This window comes from Sarcophilus harrisii, chromosome 6, assembly GCF_902635505.1.
Source record: "Sarcophilus harrisii chromosome 6, mSarHar1.11, whole genome shotgun sequence".
Taxonomy (NCBI): Eukaryota; Metazoa; Chordata; class Mammalia; order Dasyuromorphia; family Dasyuridae; genus Sarcophilus; species Sarcophilus harrisii.
Window position 1 is genome coordinate 125047411 of NC_045431.1, and position 12508 is coordinate 125059918.

Genomic DNA, 12508 nt, shown 5'->3' on the forward strand with positions numbered 1-12508 from the left:
TTAGATGGCTGGGCTAAGAGTCTAATGTATTCTAATAACCCTGAAAAGTTTTTGGCTCTGTCTGTGAGCACATTAGCATCAACTTAAATCTATTGCTTTGTTTACTATAAGAGATATTTGCTTGCGTTTCCGCCTAAATGGAATCCGTTAGAGAGACCCAAGTTTGAAAAAAATAAAATACATATACTTGGCAACTGCAGCTTTTCACAGTAGCCAGTTCCGCTCTACTCCTAACAGCACTGCCTGCCTCCCTCTTAATTATACATTCTCAGTGAATTATATATGTATTTCATGACACTCTAAAGAACATTAATGTTTTCTTCCATAACTTGGAAGTCTGAGACAAGTGATGGTTTACATAGTTTCTTGAAGATGTCACGATTTAGAAATGTCGCATATGCAACGCTTGTTCCCAGTTAAAAACTATAAACTGCCTAGAATAGTGCTCTAATTATTCTTAGAGAGGCCAATGAGAGTTATGAGGACTAATTTCTTCCAACATCTCCTCAATGCCTATATTGCAAGAGTAGGTATCCTTCCCCACACTAATGCAATCTGATTGTTGCAGTTCAAGGAAATAACCTATAACTACCACAAGTAAGGTTTCTAACAAATGGGTTTAAATGGTATTTGATCATTTGTTGCTTTTACAAATGGGTGAAAATGCTACTTTGGATCAATTTGTTAAATTGATCCAGATTTAAATAGATTCAAAATGAATTCCTGAATCTCATGATGCCTGGAAAAAATGAGATTTGATAATTAACAGATGCACATCCATCTACCATTATGAAGCAGAATAATGCCATGTTGTCTTTTAAATTACATTACACTTATTAATGGACATTGCCATGTTTTGTTCATTAGCTCCATTAATCAATCCATAAGTATCTACTGGGCACCAACTTATGTCTTTTACTGTTTTAGGCACTTAATAATAATTCAAAATGGGGTGAAGATTAAATATTTCATTTTTAAATCATATTTGTTAAAAATGATGTTGACCTTTAAAAAGAAGGGCACAAGGCTTGTGAATAAAAAATAAAGTATTTATATGATTCTTAAAAACCAACTAAGTTCTCAGAGATTTCTATATTAATTCTATTTTTTTATGCCTGAACAAAACTTTAAAAGGATAAGTCACTGAATCTTTCTAAACCTCAGTTTCTTCATCTGTAAAATGTGGTAATTGATCAAAATGACTTCTACCTTACAAATCTGAAACTCCTAAAGTGATAGCTAAAGTGAAAGCTAGTATTGTGAAAGACAGGACTTGAACCCAGATCTTCCTGATTCTGAAACAGGTCTTCTAACTACACCAAAAGTGCTTGCTGATAGTTAAGATTTCCAGTCAGACAAAGGGCTGCCCAATATCTTATAATGATTAATTATTTGGAAGAGCAGCAATATCAAGAGATTTTTGCCTGGTCTACATCTTAACCATAAATAACCTGTTTGCTATCACAAATAGAAGGTCAACTTTAGCATTGGAAAAACAGATTCAAATCCTACACTGTTTGAATGTGGGCAATTCACTTAATCCCTCAGTGGTAAAGATACTCTCTAAGACTATATACTAAAGATGAGTTGGCAGCCTGCATACAGGAAGCTCTTCCAGCGTTTCTTAAAGACCCAGACAAAAGAAACAAAAAGTTATCATTTTAACAAGTGTGATATTAAATGTATTTGCAGACAGTTTCATCAAATGTAGGGTATATGTATATACAGGATTTCAATATGTTTTATAAGTAATTTGATAAAAGAATCTCTTGGGAAAGGTGCACTTTTATTGAACTTATTTTTTTGTAAATTAAAGCTTTTTATTTTAAAAACATATGCGTGGATAATTTTTCAACATTGACCCTTGCAAAACCTTGTTGAACTTATTTTTCTTTGAAAAAAGTACCAATGGGGCAGCTAGATGGCCCAGTGGATAATGCACTGGGCCTGAAGTCAGGAGGACCTGAGTTCAAATCCAGCCTCCAACACTTAATAGTTTCCAGTTGTATGACCCTGGGCAAGTCACAACCCCAAATGCCTCAGGAAAAAAAAAAGTATCAGATGCTAAACAAATAGAAGCAAAGATAACTGGACATTGGATTCTATTTTAGTGAAAGGATTAGTTATCATTAGGCTGATGGGCATCCAGCATTTTTCAGAAGAAAGGGGTTCAAATCTAGGCTCTGGCTAAGTAACACATGAAAATTTCGGCAAGTCATTTAATCTTACTAAGGCCAGTTTCCTCAATATAAAATTAGGGCATTAGATGATCTCTGAGGTCCCTTCCAGCTCTAAATCTATGATTCCATGATCCTATAAACCTATGCTCCACAGAGATAGTATGTTATCCTGAATAAAAAGGCATAATCCTTGAAGACAGTAAGTCCCAGCTCTGACATGTACTGACTATGTGACCCTGGACAAGTCACATGACCCCTTTAAGGGGATACTTTACACAGAAGTTATCTAATTGCTTTGGTAAAGAGAATTTTTTACTGGAAATTCCTCCTACAAATAAAATCACATGCCTAGTCAACCCCATCCCTCCCCAAAAAGGTTTTTCCTAGTTCTTATTTCATTCCACTATCTTATTTTGCGTATGAGAAATTAGGGTTCAGAGAAGGAATTGATTTGTCAAAGGTAAATATTGCTGAACTTCTGTCTCTGTTCGAAATTCTAACTACCTAGTAGCCTTGGACTTTGTAGATTTGTAGACTTGACTTTCTCAATTGGAAAATACACAGGTTGGACTAAAAGATCTCCTGGATCCCTTCACATTTAAAATTCTCTAAGATCTCTAATTGGCAAGTATCTTCAAATAAAAGTAAAATGCCATATAGTGTTACTTCACTTAAAGAAGGTCCTGTGAAGGCCCCTGAATTAAATAAATCCTTGATTAAAGGATGGAGTGAAGCATCATAGTCCTAGTACCCTCTCCCACAAAAAAATAGGTAAGACTAGTTCTCTAAGATACCACCCAATTGAAATGAAGTCCTTGGCATGGAGCCCTCAAAAGAGGTGTGGTCAGGAGGAGCAGAGAAAGAAAGAGTGAATCCTACAAATGTCTCTAAATCATGGATTCTGAACTGGGAAACCCCTCAACCTTGGGAATCCATGCAGAGATTTCAGGGTGAATTAATTGAATAGTGAAAATATTACATTTTTATTTTCACTAATCCTTAACTGAAATTGTTTTCAATTATTTAAAAACACTATTCTGAGGTAACCATCTTCACCAGATTTCCAAAGGGACCTATGTCACAAAAAAAAAAAAAAAAAAAAAAAAAAAAAAGAACATCTGATCTAAATGACTATAAGAGACATACTGACCTGTTCTCTTCTAAAGAATGTAGCAAAATGGGCATAGCTGACTTCCTGAACAGTCAGTGTGATATGGAGAACAGTACTACTGTTCCTGTTTTAACAAACATAATCGTAAACTGTATCCAATAATATAGAGAGAGGACAAAAAGAGAAGTCTCTGGGTTTTTATCCCCAGGGAACATAAGATCTCCTCAGTAGTACTATCCTCAGAAGAGAATAGGGCCCACTGTGTATTATTAAAGCTTACTTCAACTGTGAAGATCAAAAGCATGGGAAAACCAGTCCAACTCCACTACACAGTGAAGGTGGAATGAAGGGTGGGGCCCGGTGCTTGTCCATTGTTCGATGTTTTCTGACTTAAATGGATAGGGAAAGCGCTTCTGTCAGAAGCCTCTAATAAGAGAAAATAAAAGGCTCCTGTTTTCAACCATCACCTCCACCCAGACACCTAGAAGCTTCGGTAAACCCCAAAGTGTTGCCAAAATCATTCAGGGGTTCCTCATCCTAGACTTAATCCAATGATCATACATATTCATTCATTCTCTCTTCCTCTCTCTCTTTCTCTCTCTCTCTCTCTCTTTCCCTCTCTTCCTGTCTTCCTCTCTCCCTCTCCCTTTCCCTCTCTCTCCCTCTCTCCCTCTTTTCCTCTCTCTCCCTCTGTCTCTCTCTGTCTCCCACCCTCCCATCCCCCACACACACCCAGGCACACACCCAGTCTCCAATAGTTACTAGAATATAAAGGTTGTCTTTACATTTGGAGACAAAAGCCCAACTTCTTGCCTTTTGCTCTATATAAGAGCATCACTGCTTTTGCTAGGGTCCTGGGTTTATGGCAAAGCATTCCCATTCTTTCAGGCCTCGCACCTATTTACAACACCCCTAACCAAAGTGAGAATTAGAGCTGGAATGGTCTTTAAGAAGTTATCTGAGATCTCTCTCCTGCCTTGCCCCTTCCGGCAGGGCCACACCTAATCCATCTCAGGCGGATGATTCTAAGAGTCTAAGACTGATTTATTTTCCTAATACATCCCTTTGAGAGAAAGGGATAATTCTTGTTGCCAAAGAATAACCCCAGGGGTTAAAACTGAACTCTTTGTAGCTTTTTATTCAAATGGAGTTCACAGCTGGAAATCCAATCCATTAAATTGCTGGGAAAGGAGGGGAACTCCATCATTCTTCTATATGGAACACCTGCTCTGACAGCTGATCCTGCCTAATTTGAATCTCCCTTATTTTTTTTAAAATGCTATTTTTTTAGTCATTACCAAACCAATACCCTAACTACTGTTTCCCCTGCTCACCATCACCACCTATTTACCCAAAACAAGATAAGGGTGGCACCTAGAATCTATCCAATAATCTAATACAAGTGGTGAACAGGGATAAGAAAGCAACACCCGCCCCCGTTTTAGCAGTCTTTTACACACACACACACACACACACACACACACACACACACACACATACACACGTCCGCACGTCCACTCTAGTATTCAGAAACCTGAAATCGGTTCTTTATAAATCGGTAAATTTTTTTCAGTCTGATATAGTAAGTTCACTCATATTATAACAAATAGAACGGAAAAACGAAGGGGGAAAATTAAGCAAAGAGGAGAAGGCTGATGGGGACGTGCCCGAACGCGCGATGCATTTCTGGTACAGAATCAAACTGATAGTAACCCTGCACTAGCTCCAGATGATTGCTAGGGAGATTGTTCATAAAGAGCCGCAGTCTCCCCAGCCCTGGCTCAACACTACCACCACCATTCACCCCACACCCCGCTCCACTCCTCTTCTCTATCTCAGAATTCCACCGAATCACCTCACTAAAGTACTTACTGCGAACAGCAGTCCTGCTCTCTACAATGTGCCCAGGAGTCAGCCAGTGATGTGCGACGAGGCAGCAAGTGGGGCAAATCAGAGCGCAATGGGGTCCCTGCTCTCTCCGCCAGAGCTTCCCTACGGGCTGGGCTGATGTCTCCGAGACAGCAGCTCCGGGAATAGACTTTCCGATTACAGCTCGCGTACTGTAATCCATGTGTTTTTGGCTGGCCAGTCCCAGCTGCCCGCTCCACACCACATGATCAGCGCTGACATCAGATCAGCACCAACGTGACAGCCCATCACCCAGCCTCTTCTACACTCCTCCCTTGCATACTTTGGGGTAGATCTGGGTGGCGTTTGGCAGGTGGCTCAGTTCCCCCTCCTTTCTACCAGTTCCTTCCAAATTTTTTAATTAATTAATTTTTAAAATTTTTTGCAGAAAGCTGAAAAAGTAAAACAAGCACTCGCATTTGTTTGGAGCCAGAATTTACCAGACATATGGGGAACAACTGGAGCCTCATGTTTGGTTCATGGAAAGAGATGGATGAACCACTGTCTAGATGCCAAAACCATGGAAGTGATTTCATGTATAAATGACTACCAATCTCCCACCTTCTAAGAGATTATATTTCATAACAAGTCTCTCTCTCTTTCTCTCTCTCTCTCTCTCTCTCTCTCTCTCTCTCTCTCTCTCTCTCTCTCTCTCTCTCTCTCTCTCTCCCTCCCTCCTTCCCTCCCTCCCTCCTTCTTTCTCTCTCTTCCTCCCTCCTTCTCTTTGTCTCTCTCTTAGATAGTGAAGAATACAGGAATACCCACTTAATTAAAACCATTCCTAGCCACCCCACCCTACCATTCACTGCTGGGAAACTTTAAATACAAAAAACTCTTTGGAAGGTCAAGATTTTTCTATCTTTTCTCTTTCCATCTGCCCTTGTGGTTTGGCTTCAGCCACCAGGAAGAACAGAGGATATACTGTTTCCTCATTTTCCAAATGAGATTTAAGAGAAAGGAAAAATCAATTTCTTTTTTCATGTGGCTATTGACTCTGAGCCTTGTCTCAACTTCAATTTCAACAAGCATTCATTAAGTGTCCTATATGTCCACACACGGAGATACAAAGATAAAAAAATAAAACTACCCCGCCCTCAAGGACCTTACTTTTTTTTTCAGAGCTTATATCCTATTAGGAAGGGGAAAATATGAAAAGTAAATGAAAATAATGTACAAATTACTTTTGGGGACAGGGGAGATTGTTGGTAAAAAGTAGGATTGGGAAAGGCCTCACAGAGGAGTGGTCCTTGAGCTGTGTCATCAAGGGAACTAGGAATTTCAAGACACAAGATGAAAAAATAGAATGTCAAAGGTTTGGAAGACAGGCAGAGATGGGTAATGGAACATAATTTGCAGTAAGACAGCACATAGGGCACTTTGGCAAGGCTTTAAAGTATATGAAAGTAAGTAATGTAAAATGATCATTTCAAACCAAATTGTGTGTAAAGGCCGTGTAGAGGAGTATTTTTTTCATTTTGAAGATTGTAATAAGGGAACAAAATTACAGAAAAACCTGGAAATTGACATGAACTGATGTTAAATGAAGTGAGCTAAACCAAAGAACATTGTATACAGTAACAATATTATGTGATGATCAGCTGTGATGAATTTGGCTCTTTTCAACAAGGAGGTGATTCAAGGCAATTCTAATAGAATTGTGATAGAAAGTGCCATCTGCATCCAGAGACAGAACTATGTAGACAGAATGTAAATCAAAGTATAGAATTTTTACTTTTTTGTTGTTTGTTTGCTTGCTTTTTTTTTTTTCTTTCTCATGATTTTTTTTCCCCTTTTGAATTGATTTTTCTTGCTCCGCATGATGAACCTATATAGGGTCGCTTGCTGGTGGAGGGAGAGGGAGAGAGAAAAATTTGAAACATAAGGTTTTGCAGGGGTGAATGTTGAAAACTATCTTAACATGTATTTTGGGGGGAAAGGTTATTGTAAAAATAAAATAAAAGCTATTATTAAAAAAGAAAAAATATTTTGTGTTCCAAAATTTTTCTCCCTCCCTCCATTAGCTCCCTCTTTTCCAAAACAGCAAGCAATCTGAAAAAGGTTATATATGTACAACCATTTTAAACATATTAGTCATGTTGTGAAAGAAAAATAAGAACAAAAGGGGAAAACCACAAGAAAGAAAAAAACAAATTAAAAAGATGAAAATAGTATGCTTCAATCTGCATTCAGTCTCTATAATTCTTTCTCTGAATGCAGATGATATTTTCCATTCCAAAATTATTGGAATTGTCTTGGAAATGTTTTGCTGAAAAGAATTGTCTATCATAAGTCTATCATCATCACACAATATTTCATTACTGTATACAATGTTGGGCATCTTCTTTAATACTCCCACTCAAATTTTCTGAGACACTCAGGTCCTCTGCTGACTTCCCAGACCTCTCTTCCCCAGCATTCCAACCTCTCCAACCCCAATCATTACCAGTTCCCATTTTTGTATTGTCTTTTTTTGAAATATACTAAATTCTTACTAAATTATCTATTTATCCAGATATCTACTTTCCTACCAGCCTATTTATAGATCTTACCTTGTACTCTTATTTCAAAATCTTATATCACCTACTAGAACTTAATAAACTAATTGAGAACAAAAACTATGGGTGTTTTAAAATTATTTTTATTATTAAAGCTTTTTATTTACAAAACATATATATAGATAATCTTTTTTATTAAAGCTTTTTATTTTCAAAACATATGCATATTCACCCTCATAAAACCTTGTTTTCCAAATTGTTCCCTCCCTTCCCCCCATCCCCTCCCCTAGATGGCAAATAATCCAATATATGTTAAACATGCGCAATTCTTCTGTACATATTTTCACATTTATCATGCTGCATAAGAAAAATCAGAATCAGATTATGTTTTTTTTAGTATAGCAAGATTATTGTATAAATATTTATGCTTATATAGGAATTAACCTATATTTTAACATATTTTGGATTGCTTGTCATCTGGGGGAGAGAGGAAGAGGAAGAAGTGAAAGAGCTGAACACAAGCTTTTGTGGGGGCCAATGCTGAAAAATTATCTATCCATATGTTTTGAAAATAAAAAGTTTTAATAAAAAAAATCAGATTGGACTTCCAGGGGCAGAGCCAAAATGGTGGAGATGACACACATTTCTCTTTGGACTTCTTTACAACCCTCACTATAATTACAAAATCCAGCCTCTGGATTACCTCTGGACCAGCAGAACCCACAAATATTGGGAATGCAACAAAATATCAGCAGAAGATAATTTCAAAGATCAACAAAAAAGGTCTGTTTGAATTGGAAATGGGAGGAATGCAGCCAAGGCAACCAGTACAAATGGCAGCGCAGAGCGCTCAGAGTCCTGGGGCAGAGAATTTACAGGAGGAAACAGACCAGAAAAGATCTGTTGCAATCAAAAACCAAAGAGAGGCACAACAACTGACCACAAATGCCAGCAAAGACAGAGCAGACCCCTGAGGCACAGCGGTCTCAATATGACGGTGGAACCTCCAGGGCGGAGAGTTTATAGGAGGAAGTGGACCAGAGAAGGTCTGTTTCAATCTTAAGCAGGAGAGAGACAGACAGCGAGGTCCGGGCAACTGACCACAAAAGCCAGTGCAGACAGCTCAGAGTCCAAGAGCAGTGCAGTCTCAGGGTGGCAGTGCAGACTCCAACCACAAACATCAGGGCAAACAACACAGAGCCCCGGGACACTGCAGATTCCACATGGCAGACCCAGCTACAGGAGTGAATCAGCACTGACCCAGCCCAGCTTTGGTGGCTTGGAAAACCTCTCCTTCCCTAAAGGCAGACCTTAACTTAACTTTAAAAAAAAATGACTAAAAAAAGTAAAGAGGACTCTAACAATTGACAGCTTTTGTGGTGCAAGAGAAGAACAGATTTCAAACCCTCAGGAGACTAAAAGCAGATTGTCTCCAGATGAGGTTCCAAAAGGTGAAACAACCTGGTCCCCATCACACAAGGCTCTCCTAGAAGAACTTAAACAGAATCTTAAAAGAGACCTAGAAGAAAAATGGGAAAAGGAAATGAAAGCCTTGCAAGAGAGTTTGGAAAAGTCAACACAAAATAGACATAACGAAGTGGGAAAAGAATATAACTCAAAAAGTTATCAAATTGTGCATATCCTTTGACCCAGCAGTGTTGGATCAAAGCAGGGGCAGTCATCCTCATCTCAGATCAAGCAAAAGCAAAAATTGATCTGATTAAAAGAGATAAGGAAGGAAATTATATCTTCCTAAAGGGTACCATAGATAATACTATTGGGCTTATATCCCAAAGAGATCTTAAAAAAGGGAAAGGGACCTGTATGTGCAAGAATATTTGTGGCAGCCCTCTTTGTAGTGGCCAAAAACTGGAAAATGAGTAGATGCCCATCAATTGGAGAATGGCTGAATAAATTATGGTATAGGAATATTATGGAATATTGTTGTTCAGTAAGAAATGACCAACAGGATGATTTCAGAAAGGCCTGGAGAAACTTACATGAACTGATGCTGAGTGAAATGAGCAGGGCCAGGAGATCATTATATACTTCAACAACAGTACTATATGATGATCAATTCTGATGGACCTGGCCATCCTCAGCAATGAGATGAATCAAATCAGTTCCAATGTAACAGTAATGAACTGAACCAGCTATACCCAGCAAAAGAACTCTGAGAGATGCCTAAGAACCATTACATTGAATTCCCAATCCCTATATTTTTACCTGCCTGCATTTTGGATTTCCTTCACAGGCTAATTGTACAGTATTTCAGAGTTCGATTCTTTTTATACAGCAAAATAATGGTTTGGTCATGTATACTTATTTTGTATTTAATTTATAATCTAATATATTTAACATGTATTGGTCATCCTGCCATCTAGGGAGGGGGTGGGGGGAAGGAGGGGAAAAATTGGAAGAAAAGATTTGGCAATTGTCAATGCTGTAAAATTACCCATGCATATAACTTGTAAATGAAAAGCTATTTAAAAAAAAAGAATATAATTCATTAAAAGATAGATTTGATAAGCTGGAAAACGAAAGCAACTGCCAGAAAAACAGAATTTGTGAAACAGAAAAAAGAAAATAACTCCTTAAAAAACAGACTGTGTGAAATGGAAAAAAATTCCATAGAGCAAAACAACTCATTCAAAAATTCATTTGGACAAATACAAAAAGAGGGAAAAAAGTAAATGAAGAAAATAACACACTTAAATTTAGAATTGAACAAATGGAAATGAATGTCTCAAAAAGACAAGAATCAGTCAAGCAAAACCAATTATTTGAAAAAATAGAAAAAAAATATAATAATGTAACTTTTTGAGTTATATTCTTTTCCCACTTCGTTATGTCTATTTTGTGTTGACTTTTCCAAACTCTCTTGCAAGGCTTTCATTTCCTTTTCCCATTTTTCTTCTAGGTCTCTTTTAAGATTCTGTTTAAGTTCTTCTAGGAGAGCCTTGTGTGATGGGGACCAGGTTGTTTCACCTTTTGGAACCTCATCTGGAGACAATCTGCTTTTAGTCTCCTGAGGGTTTGAAATCTGTTCTTCTCTTGCACCACAAAAGCTGTCAATTGTTAGAGTCCTCTTTACTAATAGGGAAAACAAGAAACCTGGAAAATAGATGTAGGAGAGACAATCTAAGGATTATTGGACTCCCTGAAATACATGATGAAAAAAAGAGCCTAGACATTATCTTTCAGGAAATCATCAAAGAGAACTGCCTGGATATCATAGAAACAGAAGGTAAAATGACCATTGAAAGAATTCACCTAATGCTTCCTGAAAAAGACCCCAAAATTAAAACCCCAAGGAATATTGTGGCTAAATTTAAGAACTATTGGACCAAGGAAAAAATATTAAAAGCAGCCAGAAAAAAACAATTCAAATACCAAAGAGCCACAATAAGAATTACTCAGGACCTAGCAGCTTCCACTTTAAAGGATTGAAGGGCCTAGAATCTGATATTTCAAAAGGCGAAGGATGTTGAAATGCAACCAAGAATAAATTGCTAAACTGAGCATTTTCTTTCAGGGAAGAAGATGGACATTCAGTGAAACTGGTGGATTCCATATATTTTTTATGAAAAGACCAGAGCTAAACAAAAAAATTTGACCTCCAAATATAGAACTCAAGAGAAGCACAAAAAGGTAAAAGGAAAAATAAAACCTCGGAACTGTATTTCTGTTATGGGTATACATTAAGAATACATGTATAATCTGATTTTACTGTTGAAAATATAAAAAAGAAACTAGAGATAGAAAGGGGATTGTAACAGGACAAAAAAAAAAGGAAAGTGGAGGTAAAATGAAGGAAATTACATCTCAGGAAGAGGCAAAGAACATATTATAATTGAGGGAAAGAACAGAGGGTGATGAAAATTGTATGAATCTTACTCTCATCAGATTTGGCCCAACAAAGAATATTAGATATATTTAGTTTCACCAAGAAACATCTCTCATCTTATAGAAAAGTGGGAGGGGAAAAGGGAAAAGGAAGGGGTAGGCTAAAGAGAAGGGAAAAAAGAAATAATAGGGGAAAGGTATAAGAAGGAGGGAGGGTCTCTAAAGGGGGAGCACCACATGAGGCAAGTAGTGCTCAGAAGTAAAATATTGGGGAGGAGGGAAAGGGGAAAAGGAAAAAAAAGTATAATTTGGGGTCAATAAGATGACAGGAAATACAGAATTAGTAATTTTAAATTGTAAATGTGAATGGGGTGAACTCTCCCATAAAACATAAGCAGATAGAAGACTGGATTAAAAGTCAGAATCCTACAATATGTTGTTTACAAGAAACACATTTAAAGCAGAATGATACATACAGAGTAAAGGTAATAGGCTGGAGTAGAATCTATTATGCTTCAGGTGAAGTAAGGGGCAGTTATCCTCATCTCAGATCAAGCAAAAGCAAAAATTGATCTGATTAAAAGAGATAAGGAAGGAAATCATATCTTACTAAAGGGTACCATAGATAATAAAGCAATATCAATATTAAACATATATGCACCAAGTGGTGTAGCATTTAAATTCCTGAAGGAAAAGTTAAGAGAGTTGCAAAAAGAAATAGACAGCAAAACTATAATAGTGGGAGATCTCAACCTTGCTCTCTCAGAACTCAAGAAATGAAATCATAAAATAAGTAAGAAAGAAGTTAAAGAGGTTAAGAGAATACTAGAATAACTAGACAGGATAGATCTTTAAAGAAAACTGAATGGAGAAAGAAAGAAGTGCACTTTCTTCTTGGCAGTTCATGGAACCTATACAAAAACTGACCATGTATTAAGACATAAAGACCTCAAAATCAAATGCAGAAA

The 12508-nt window shown here is 37.4% G+C and overlaps 1 protein-coding gene across 5 annotated transcripts in view; it reads right to left on the reverse strand.

Annotated features, from left to right (window-relative positions):
- ANK2 (ankyrin 2) overlaps nucleotides 1-12508 on the reverse strand; it is an 819525-nt gene that overhangs the window by 675348 nt on the left and 131669 nt on the right. For 4 of the 5 annotated variants that reach the window (XM_031944043.1, XM_031944046.1, XM_031944044.1 and 1 more), the window contains exon 1: nucleotides 5164-5408. The exons of the other annotated variant lie outside the window; for it this stretch is intronic. The gene's annotated coding sequence lies outside the window, so the exon portion shown is untranslated. Of the gene's footprint in view, nucleotides 1-5163; nucleotides 5409-12508 lie in introns of those variants that run through there. 5 annotated transcript variants of the gene reach the window in all.